Source organism: Engystomops pustulosus, chromosome 10, assembly GCF_040894005.1.
Source record: "Engystomops pustulosus chromosome 10, aEngPut4.maternal, whole genome shotgun sequence".
Taxonomy (NCBI): Eukaryota; Metazoa; Chordata; class Amphibia; order Anura; family Leptodactylidae; genus Engystomops; species Engystomops pustulosus.
The window spans coordinates 1,669,679-1,680,281 of NC_092420.1; positions in this window are offsets into that span (position 1 = coordinate 1,669,679).

Consider the following 10,603-nt stretch of genomic DNA (forward strand, 5'->3'; position numbering starts at 1 on the left):
CATGACTTTCTGTTACGCTGTTATCTGTTGTGTTGTTGTCACATTGTTCTGCTTCTTCAACTGTTACTCTGTGTTATTGGTCTGTACTGCGTCCTGTATCCAACGCTCCTGCCGCCTTCTTCACCCTCAAGTCGTTTGCTTGGCCCTTCCTGCCCCTGCTCTGCCCTTCCTGTCTCCTGCTGGGCCCTTCCTGCCTCCTGCTGGGCCCTTCCTGCCTCCTGCTGGGCCCTTTCCTGCCTCTGCTTGGCCTTTCCTGCCTCCTGCTGGGCCCTTCCTGCCTCCTGCTGGGCCCTTCCTACCCCCGGCTTGGCCCTTCCTGCCCCCTGCTCTGCCCTTCCTGTCTCCTGCTGGGCCCTTCCTGCCTCCTGCTGGGCCCTTCCTGCCTCCTGCTGGGCCCTTCCTGCCCTCTGCTTGGCCTTTCCTGCCTCCTGCTGGGCCCTTCCTGCCTCCTGCTGGGCCCTTCCTGCCTCCTGCTGGGCCCTTCCTGCCTCCTGCTGGGCCCTTCCTGCCTCCTGCTGGGCCCTTCCTGCCTCCTGCTGGGCCCTTCCTGCCTCCTGCTGGGCCTTTCCTGCCTCCTGCTGGGCCCTTTCCTGCCTCCTGCTGGGCCCTTCCTGCCTCCTGCTTGGCCCTTCCTGCCTCCTGCTTGGCCCTTCCTGCCTCCTGCTTGGCCCTTCCTGCCTCCTGCTGGGCCCTTCCTGCCTCCTGCTTGGCCCTTCCTGCCTCCTGCTGGGCCTTTCCTGCCTCCTGCTGGGCCTTTCCTGCCTCCTGCTGGGCCTTTCCTGCCTCCTGCTGGGCCTTTCCTGCCTCCTGCTGGGCCCTTCCTGCCTCCTGCTGGGCCCTTCCTGCTCTGCCCTTCCTGTCTCCTGCTCGGCCTGCTCGGCCCCGTTCCTGCCCCCTGCTCGGCCCCGTTCCTGCCCCGTGCTCGGCCCCGTTCCTGCCCCGTGCTCGGCCCCGTTCCTGCCCCGTGCTCGGCCCCGTTCCTGCCCCGTGCTCGGCCCCGTTCCTGCCCCGTGCTCGGCCCCGTTCCTGCCCCTGCTCGGCCCCGTTCCTGCCCCCGTGCTCGGCCCCGTTCCTGCCCCGTGCTCGGCCCCGTTCCTGCCCCCTGCTCGGCCCCGTTCCTGCCCCGTGCTCGGCCCCGTTCCTGCCCCGTGCTCGGCCCCGTTCCTGCCCCGTGCTCGGCCCCGTCCTGCCCCCTGCTCGGCCCCGTTCCTGCCCCTGCTCGGCCCCGTTCCTGCCCCCTGCTCGGCCCCGTTCCTGCCCCGTGCTCGGCCCCGTTCCTGCCCCGTGCTCGGCCCCGTTCCTGCCCCCTGCTCGGCCCCGTTCCTGCCCCTGCTCGGCCCCGTTCCTGCCCCGTGCTCGCGTTGCCGTCCTCGACCCTTTCCCCAAGACTTTGTTCTTTGTCACTTCCAATGTTCCAGCAGTAATTGAAAGGTTAATTTCATGCGAAACATTGTGATTTTGTGCAGAGAAGACTCCGCCTCTGGAATATTAATTTATCAGGAGCTGAGACTAATTGCATAATAATGATGTTCTCCGCGGCGTCTTGTATCTGGCGGGGGCCGCAGCTTCAGTCTGTAAACACAATGCGAGATGCAAAAAATTGTCACCCCCCCCCCCCCCCCCTATATCACAAGCTATAAAGCTGCTCATCCTGCTCTACCTGCTTCATGGAAATAGTGGATACTGCATGGATGATAGGGAACGAGAGGGGATACATCTGTCCTATTACGTAAACTGGAGCCACTGCTGAGGGCCACAAGTCACCCGGGGGCCCCATATAGTGAGGTATTACTGTGTTATCTGCCATGTAACGAACAGACAGTGCTCCGCATGATGGGAGTACTCCTCCTCTGTCCTCAGCATATTACCATACTCATTTACACGGCTAATTTTATCCCCCGGCTGCATCGTCCATCAGAGCACAAAGTCCTGCTGCGAGGAGAGCGAGAGCCAAGAGGAGTAATCACCCCCAACATCCACACACACTGCTGACACCAGGATGTAACTCAGGATCAGTACAGGATAAGTAATGTCATGTATGTACACAGTGACTGCACCAGCAGCAGAATAGTGAGTGCAGCTCTGGAGTATAATACAGGATCTAACTCAGGATCAGTACAGGATAAGTAATGTCATGTATGTACAGTGACTGCACCAGCAGCAGAATAGTGAGCGCAGCTCTGGGATATAATACAGGATGTAACTCAGGATCAGTACAGGGTAAGTAATGTCATGTATGTACACAGTGACTGCACCAGCAGCAGAATAGTGAGTGCAGCTCTGGGGTATAATACAGGATGTAACTCAGGATCAGTACAGGATAAGTAATGTCATGTATGTACAGTGACTGCACCAGCAGCAGAATAGTGAGTGCAGCTCTGGAGTATAATACAGGATGTAACTCAGGATCAGTACAGGATAAGTAATGTCATGTATGTACACAGTGACTGCACCAGCAGCAGAATAGTGAGTGCAGCTCTGGGGTATAATACAGGATGTAACTCAGGATCAGTACAGGATAAGTAATGTCATGTATGTACACAGTGACTGCACCAGCAGCAGAATAGTGAGTGCAGCTCTGGGGTATAATACAGGATGTAACTCAGGATCAGTACAGGATAAGTAATGTCATGTATGTACAGTGACTGCACCAGCAGCAGAATAGTGAGTGCAGCTCTGGGGTATACTACAGGATGTAACTCAGGATCAGTACAGGATAAGTAATGTCATGTATGTACACAGTGACTGCACCAGCAGCAGAATAGTGAGTGCAGCTCTGGGGTATAATACAGGATGTAACTCAGGATCAGTACAGGATAAGTAATGTCATGTATGTACACAGTGACTGCACCAGCAGCAGAATAGTGAGTGCAGCTCTGGGGTATAATACAGGATGTAACTCAGGATCAGTACAGGATAAGTAATGTCATGTATGTACACAGTGACTGCACCAGCAGCAGAATAGTGAGTGCAGCTCTGGGGTATAATACAGGATGTAACTCAGGATCAGTACAGGATAAGTAATGTCATGTATGTACAGTGACTGCACCAGCAGCAGAATAGTGAGTGCAGCTCTGGGGTATAATACAGGATGTAACTCAGGATCAGTACAGGATAAGTAATGTCATGTATGTACACAGTGACTGCACCAGCAGCAGAATAGTGAGTGCAGCTCTGGAGTATAATACAGGGTGTAACTCAGGATCAGTACAGGATAAGTAATGTCATGTATGTACACAGTGACTGCACCAGCAGCAGAATAGTGAGTGCAGCTCTGGAGTATAATACAGGATGTAACTCAGGATCAGTACAGGATAAGTAATGTCATGTATGTACACAGTGACTGCACCAGCAGCAGAATAGTGAGTGCAGCTCTGGTGTATAATACAGGATGTAACTCAGGATCAGTACAGGATAAGTAATGTCATGTATGTACACAGTGACTGCACCAGCAGCAGAATAGTGAGTGCAGCTCTGGAGTATAATACAGGATGTAACTCAGGATCAGTACAGGATAAGTAATGTCATGTATGTACACAGTGACTGCACCAGCAGCAGAATAGTGAGCGCAGCTCTGGGGTATAATACAGGATGTAACTCAGGATCAGTACAGGATAAGTAATGTCATGTATGTACACAGTGACTGCACCAGCAGCAGAATAGTGAGTGCAGCTCTGGGGTATAATACAGGATGTAACTCAGGATCAGTACAGGATAAGTAATGTCATGTATGTACACAGTGACTGCACCAGCAGCAGAATAGTGAGTGCAGCTCTGGGGTATAATACAGGATGTAACTCAGGATCAGTACAGGATAAGTAATGTCATGTATGTACACAGTGACTGCACCAGCAGCAGAATAGTGAGTGCAGCTCTGGAGTATAGTACAGGATGTAACTCAGGATCAGTACAGGATAAGTAATGTCAGGTATGTACACAGTGACTGCACCAGCAGCAGAATAGTGAGTGCAGCTCTGGGGTATAATACAGGATGTAACTCAGGATCAGTACAGGATAAGTAATGTCAGGTATGTACACAGTGACTGCACCAGCAGCAGAATAGTGAGTGCAGCTCTGGGGTATAATACAGGATGTAACTCAGGATCAGTACAGGATAAGTAATGTCATGTATGTACAGTGACTGCACCAGCAGCAGAATAGTGAGTGCAGCTCTGGGGTATAATACAGGATGTAACTCAGGATCAGTACAGGATAAGTAATGTCATGTATGTACACAGTGACTGCACCAGCAGCAGAATAGTGAGTGCAGCTCTGGGGTATAATACAGGATGTAACTCAGGATCAGTACAGGATAAGTAATGTCATGTATGTACACAGTGACTGCACCAGCAGCAGAATAGTGAGTGCAGCTCTGGGGTATAATACAGGATGTAACTCAGGATCAGTACAGGATAAGTAATGTCATGTATGTACACAGTGACTGCACCAGCAGCAGAATAGTGAGTGCAGCTCTGGGATATAATACAGGATGTAACTCAGGATCAGTACAGGATAAGTAATGTCATGTATGTACACAGTGACTGCACCAGCAGCAGAATAGTGAGTGCAGCTCTGGGGTATAATACAGGATGTAACTCAGGATCAGTACAGGGTAAGTAATGTCATGTATGTACACAGTGACTGCACCAGCAGCAGAATAGTGAGTGCAGCTCTGGGATATAATACAGGATGTAACTCAGGATCAGTACAGGATAAGTAATGTCATGTATGTACACAGTGACTGCACCAGCAGCAGAATAGTGAGTGCAGCTCTGGGATATAATACAGGATGTAACTCAGGATCAGTACAGGATAAGTAATGTCATGTATGTACACAGTGACTGCACCAGCAGCAGAATAGTGAGTGCAGCTCTGGGGTATAATACAGGATGTAACTCAGGATCAGTACAGGATAAGTAATGTCATGTATGTACACAGTGACTGCACCAGCAGCAGGATAGTGAGTGCAGCTCTGGAGTATAATACAGGATGTAACTCAGGATCAGTACAGGATAAGTAATGTCATGTATGTACACAGTGACTGCACCAGCAGCAGAATAGCGAGTGCAGCTCTGGGGTATAATACAGGATGTAACTCAGGATCAGTACAGGATAAGTAATGTCATGTATGTACACAGTGACTGCACCAGCAGCAGAATAGTGAGTGCAGCTCTGGGGTATAATACAGGATGTAACTCAGGATCAGTACAGGATAAGTAATGTCATGTATGTACAAAGTGACTGCACCAGCAGCAGAATAGTGAGTGCAGCTCTGGGGTATAATACAGGATGTAACTCAGGATCAGTACAGGATAAGTAATGTCATGTATGTACAAAGTGACTGCACCAGCAGCAGAATAGTGAGTGCAGCTCTGGGGTATAATACAGGATGTAATTCAGGATCAGTACAGGATAAGTAATGTCATGTATGTACACAGTGACTGCACCAGCAGCAGAATAGTGAGTGCAGCTCTGGAGTATAATACAGGATGTAACTCAGGATCAGTACAGGATAAGTAATGTCATGTATGTACACAGTGACTGCACCAGCAGCAGAATAGTGAGTGCAGCTCTAGTGTATAATACAGGATGTAACTCAGGATCAGTACAGGATAAGTAATGTCATGTATGTACACAGTGACTGCACTAGCAGCAGAATAGTGAGTGCAGCTCTGGGGTATAATACAGGATGTAACTCAGGATCAGTACAGGATAAGTAATGTCATGTATGTACACTGTGACTGCACCAGCAGAATAGTGAGTGCAGCTCTGGGGTATAATACAGGATGTAACTCAGGATCAGTACAGGATAAGTAATGCCATGTATGTACACAGTGACTGCACCAGCAGCAGAATAGTGAGTGCAGCTCTGGGGTATAATACAGGATGTAACTCAGGATCAGTACAGGATAAGTAATGTCATGTATGTACACAGTGACTGCACCAGCAGCAGAATAGTGAGTGCAGCTCTGGGTATAATACTGGGTCAGTCTCTTGTTATCTCTCTGGTGACTGAGATGTTCTCTTCTTGTAGTGATAATTTGGTGACAGTGAGGATGTATAATTAGCGGTATAATTACTCCTGGCGCGGTGTCGGGGTTGTGTGCGCTGTGGCTGAACTCATTATATCAAATTAGGAGAAAACATGGCGGATCTGTCACTGAGCCTCGGCACTGGACTCTGGACTCTATAGAAGCAGCAGATACTGGGGCTCATTTACTAAGGGTCCGTGGACCGCGCTTCTGTCGGGTTTACTGAATATTTCCTTTTTGCACCGTATTGCCCCGGGTTTTTTCCGCACACGATCGGATAGTGGGGCATCGGCGCCGGCGTGCGTGCGACAGAAAAGGGGGGGGGGTTGTGCCATCGGGCAACTTGACAGATTGGGACGAACCACGGAATTTAAAAACGAAATTGTGTTGCAAGATCAGCACTCACGTGCAACGGGAAGAAGAAGGTGAACTCCGGCGGACCTCGGCGCAGCAGCGACACCTGGTGGACATCGGGCGCACGACCTTAGTAAATCGCCGGAAGACCCAAAACCTCGTCGGACAAAGCACCGCGGGATCGCGACAGGACCGGGTAACTAAATGTGCCCCACTGGGTCAGAACCTGCATAAGATTAGATACACAGCTCAGGGGACGGTATCACGCTGTCACTGTTGATAATAGACCCCCCCCCCTCCCGATTTACCGGGAACCTTCCATTGATCAGGGTTAATAGAGAATAGAATTGCCTCTTAGCCGCGTTCTGCTCCTGATTCTAAATCGTGTCTTTCCAGAGACCTGGCCCCAAATATCCCAGGAGCAAAGCATTGTGGGAGAGTGCCAGCAAAGAGGTGAAACTGCTTCACTGTATTCTCAGTGATGACACCGCTGCTCTCTAGTGATGGATAGGCTGTATTCTCAGTGATGGCGCCGCTGCTCTCTAGTGATGGATAGGCTGTATTCTCAGTGATGGCACCGCTGCTCTCTAGTGATGGGTAGGCTGTATTCTCAGTGATGTCACCGCTGCTCTCTAGTGATGTATAGGCTGTATTCTCAGTGATGGCACCGCTGCTCTCTAGTGATGGATAGGCTGTATTCTCAGTGATAGCACCGCTGCTCTCTAGTGATGGATAGGCTGTATTCTCAGTGATGGCACCGCTGCTCTCTAGTGATGGATAGGCTGTATTCTCAGTGATGGCACCGCTGCTCTCTAGTGATGGATAGGCTGTATTCTCAGTGATGACACCGCTGCTCTCTAGTGATGGATAGGCTGTATTCTCAGTGATGACACCGCTGCTCTCTAGTGATGGATAGGCTGTATTCTCAGTGATGACACCGCTGCTCTCTAGTGATGGATAGGCTGTATTCTCAGTGATGGCACCGCTGCTCTCTAGTGATGGATAGGCTGTATTCTCAGTGATGTCACCGCTGCTCTCTAGTGATGGATAGGCTGTATTCTCAGTGATGGCACCGCTGCTCTCTAGTGATGGATAGGCTGTATTCTCAGTGATGGCACCGCTGCTCTCTAGTGATGGATAGGCTGTATTCTCAGTGATGTCACCGCTGCTCTCTAGTGATGGATAGGCTGTATTCTCAGTGATAGCACCGCTGCTCTCTAGTGATGGATAGGCTGTATTCTCAGTGATGGCACCGCTGCTCTCTAGTGATGGATAGGCTGTATTCTCAGTGATGGCGCCGCTGCTCTCTAGTGATGGATAGGCTGTATTCTCAGTGATGGCGCCGCTGCTCTCTAGTGATGGATAGGCTGTATTCTCAGTGATGGCGCCGCTGCTCTCTAGTGATGGATAGGCTGTATTCTCAGTGATGGCACCGCTGATCTCTAGTGATGGATAGGCTGTATTCTCAGTGATGACACCGCTGCTCTCTAGTGATGGATAGGCTGTATTCTCAGTGATGGCGCCGCTGCTCTCTAGTGATGGATAGGCTGTATTCTCAGTGATGGCGCCGCTGCTCTCTAGTGATGGATAGGCTGTATTCTCAGTGATGGCACCGCTGCTCTCTAGTGATGGATAGGCTGTATTCTCAGTGATGGCACCGCTGCTCTCTAGTGATGGATAGGCTGTATTAGTGATGGCACCGCTGCTCTCTAGGTCTGGGTCTGCTACGGGCAGGAGAAGGGTTGATCTGGGAGCAGAATGTTTTGTCCGCAGTCACATACAGAGGAGAAAGCAAAGTAAATGGAGATCGATTGGTGACTGATGATTTCGGGGACAGACAATAGAGGAGTAGGTTTCTCTGCGATGGATGAGGGGAGCCGCACAATCCTGGTCACATCTTATTAACTCCTCAGCGACCTCCACACATCAGATAAATCAGGCAGATAATCACCTCCGCCGACATCTGTATAATATTACTGGAGTGTAATCAGCGCAGCGCCCCCCGGAGACTGCAGCCTGTCACTGCTCATCAGCCTCAGCGTATACAGAGGCCGCAGCACAACTCAGTCTGTGATACTGTCTGCTGTGTATCTAATCCTATCCTGTGTGATACTGACTGCTGAGCTGTGTATCTAATCCCATCCTGTGTGATACTGTCTGCTGTGTATCTAATCCTATCCTGTGTGATGCTGTCTGCAGAGCTGTGTATCTAATCCTATCCTGTGTGATACTGCCTGCTGAGCTGTGTATCTAATCCTCTCCTGTGTGATACAGTCTGCTGAGCTGTGTATCTAATCCTATCCTGTGTGATACTGTCTGCTGAGCTGTGTATCTAATCCCACCATGTGTGATACTGTCTGTTGAGCTGTGTATCTAATCCTATCCTGTGTGATACTATCTGCTGAGCTGTGTATCTAATCCTATCCTGTGTGATACTGTCTACTGAGCTGTGTATCTAATCCTATCCTGTGTGATACTGTCTGCTGAGCTGTGTATCTAATCCCACCATGTGTGATACTGACTGCTGAGCTGTGTATCTAATCCTATCCTGTGTGATACTATCTGCTGAGCTGTGTATCTAATTCTATCCTGTGTGATACTGTCTGCTGTGTATCTAATCCTATCATTTGTGATACTATGTGCTGAGCTGTGTATCTAATCCCATCATGTGTGATGCTGTGTATCTAATCCTCTTCTGTGTGATACTGCTCTGTGACATCACCTTTAGACTTCTGTGGGGGAGTGTAGTGGGCATGCTCTGTGACATCACCTTTAGACTTCTGTGGGGGAGTGTAGTGGGCATGCTCTGTGACATCACTTATAGACTTCTGTGGGGGAGTGTAGTGGGCATGCTCTGTGACATCACTTATAGACTTCTGTGGGGGAGTGTAGTGGGCATGCTCTGTGACATCACCTTTAGACTTCTGTGGGGGAGTGTAGTGGGCATGCTCCGTGACATCATCTATAGACTTCTGTGGGGGAGTGTAGTGGGCATGCTCTGTGACATCACCTATAGACTTCTGTGGGGGAGTGTAGTGGGCATGCTCTGTGACATCACCTATAGACTTCTGTGGGGGAGTGTAGTGGGCATGCTCTGTGACATCACCTTTAGACTTCTGTGGGGGAGTGTAGTGGGCATGCTCCGTGACATCACCTATAGACTTCTGTGGGGGAGTGTAGTGGGCATGCTCCGTGACATCATCTATAGACTTCTGTGGGGGAGTGTAGTGGGCATGCTCCGTGACATCACCTATAGACTTCTGCTGGGGAGTGTAGTGGGCATGCTCTGTGACATCACCTATAGACTTCTGCGGGGGAGTGTAGTGGGCATGCTCCGTGACATCACCTATAGACTTCTGTGGGGGAGTGTAGTGGGCATGCTCTGTGACATCACCTTTAGACTTCTGCGGGGGAGTGTAGTGGGCATGCTCTGTGACATCACCTTTAGACTTCTGCGGGGGAGTGTAGTGGGCATGCTCTGTGACATCACCTATAGACTTCAGCGGGGGAGTGTAGTGGGCATGCTCTGTGACATCACCTATAGACTTCTGTAGGGGAGTGTAGTGGGCATGCTCTGGGACATCACCTATAAACTTCTGCGGGGGAGTGTAGTGGGCATGCTCTGTGACATCACCTATAGACTTCTGCTGGGGAGTGTAGTGGGCATGCTCTGTGACATCACCTATAGACTTCTGTAGGGGAGTGTAGTGGGCATGCTCTGGGACATCACCTATAAACTTCTGTGGGGGAGTGTAGTGGGCATGCTCTGTGACATCACCTATAGACTTCTGTGGGGGAGTGTAGTGGGCATGCTCTGTGACATCACCTATAGACTTCTGTGGGGGAGTGTAGTGGGCATGCTCTGTGACATCACCTATAGACTTCTGTGGGGGAGTGTAGTGGGCATGGTCTGTGACATCACCTATAGACTTCTGCGGGGGAGTGTAGTGGGCATGCTCTGTGACATCACCTATAGACTTCTGTGGGGGAGTGTAGTGGGCATGCTCTGTGACATCACCTATAGACTTCTGTGGGGGAGTGTAGTGGGCATGCTCTGTGACATCACCTATAGACTTCTGTGGGGGAGGGTAGTGGGCATGCTCTGTGACATCACCTATAGACTTCTGTGGGGGAATGTAGTGGGCATGCTCCGTGACATCACCTATAGACCTCTGCGGGGGAGTGTAGTGGGCATGCTCTGTGACATCACCTATAGA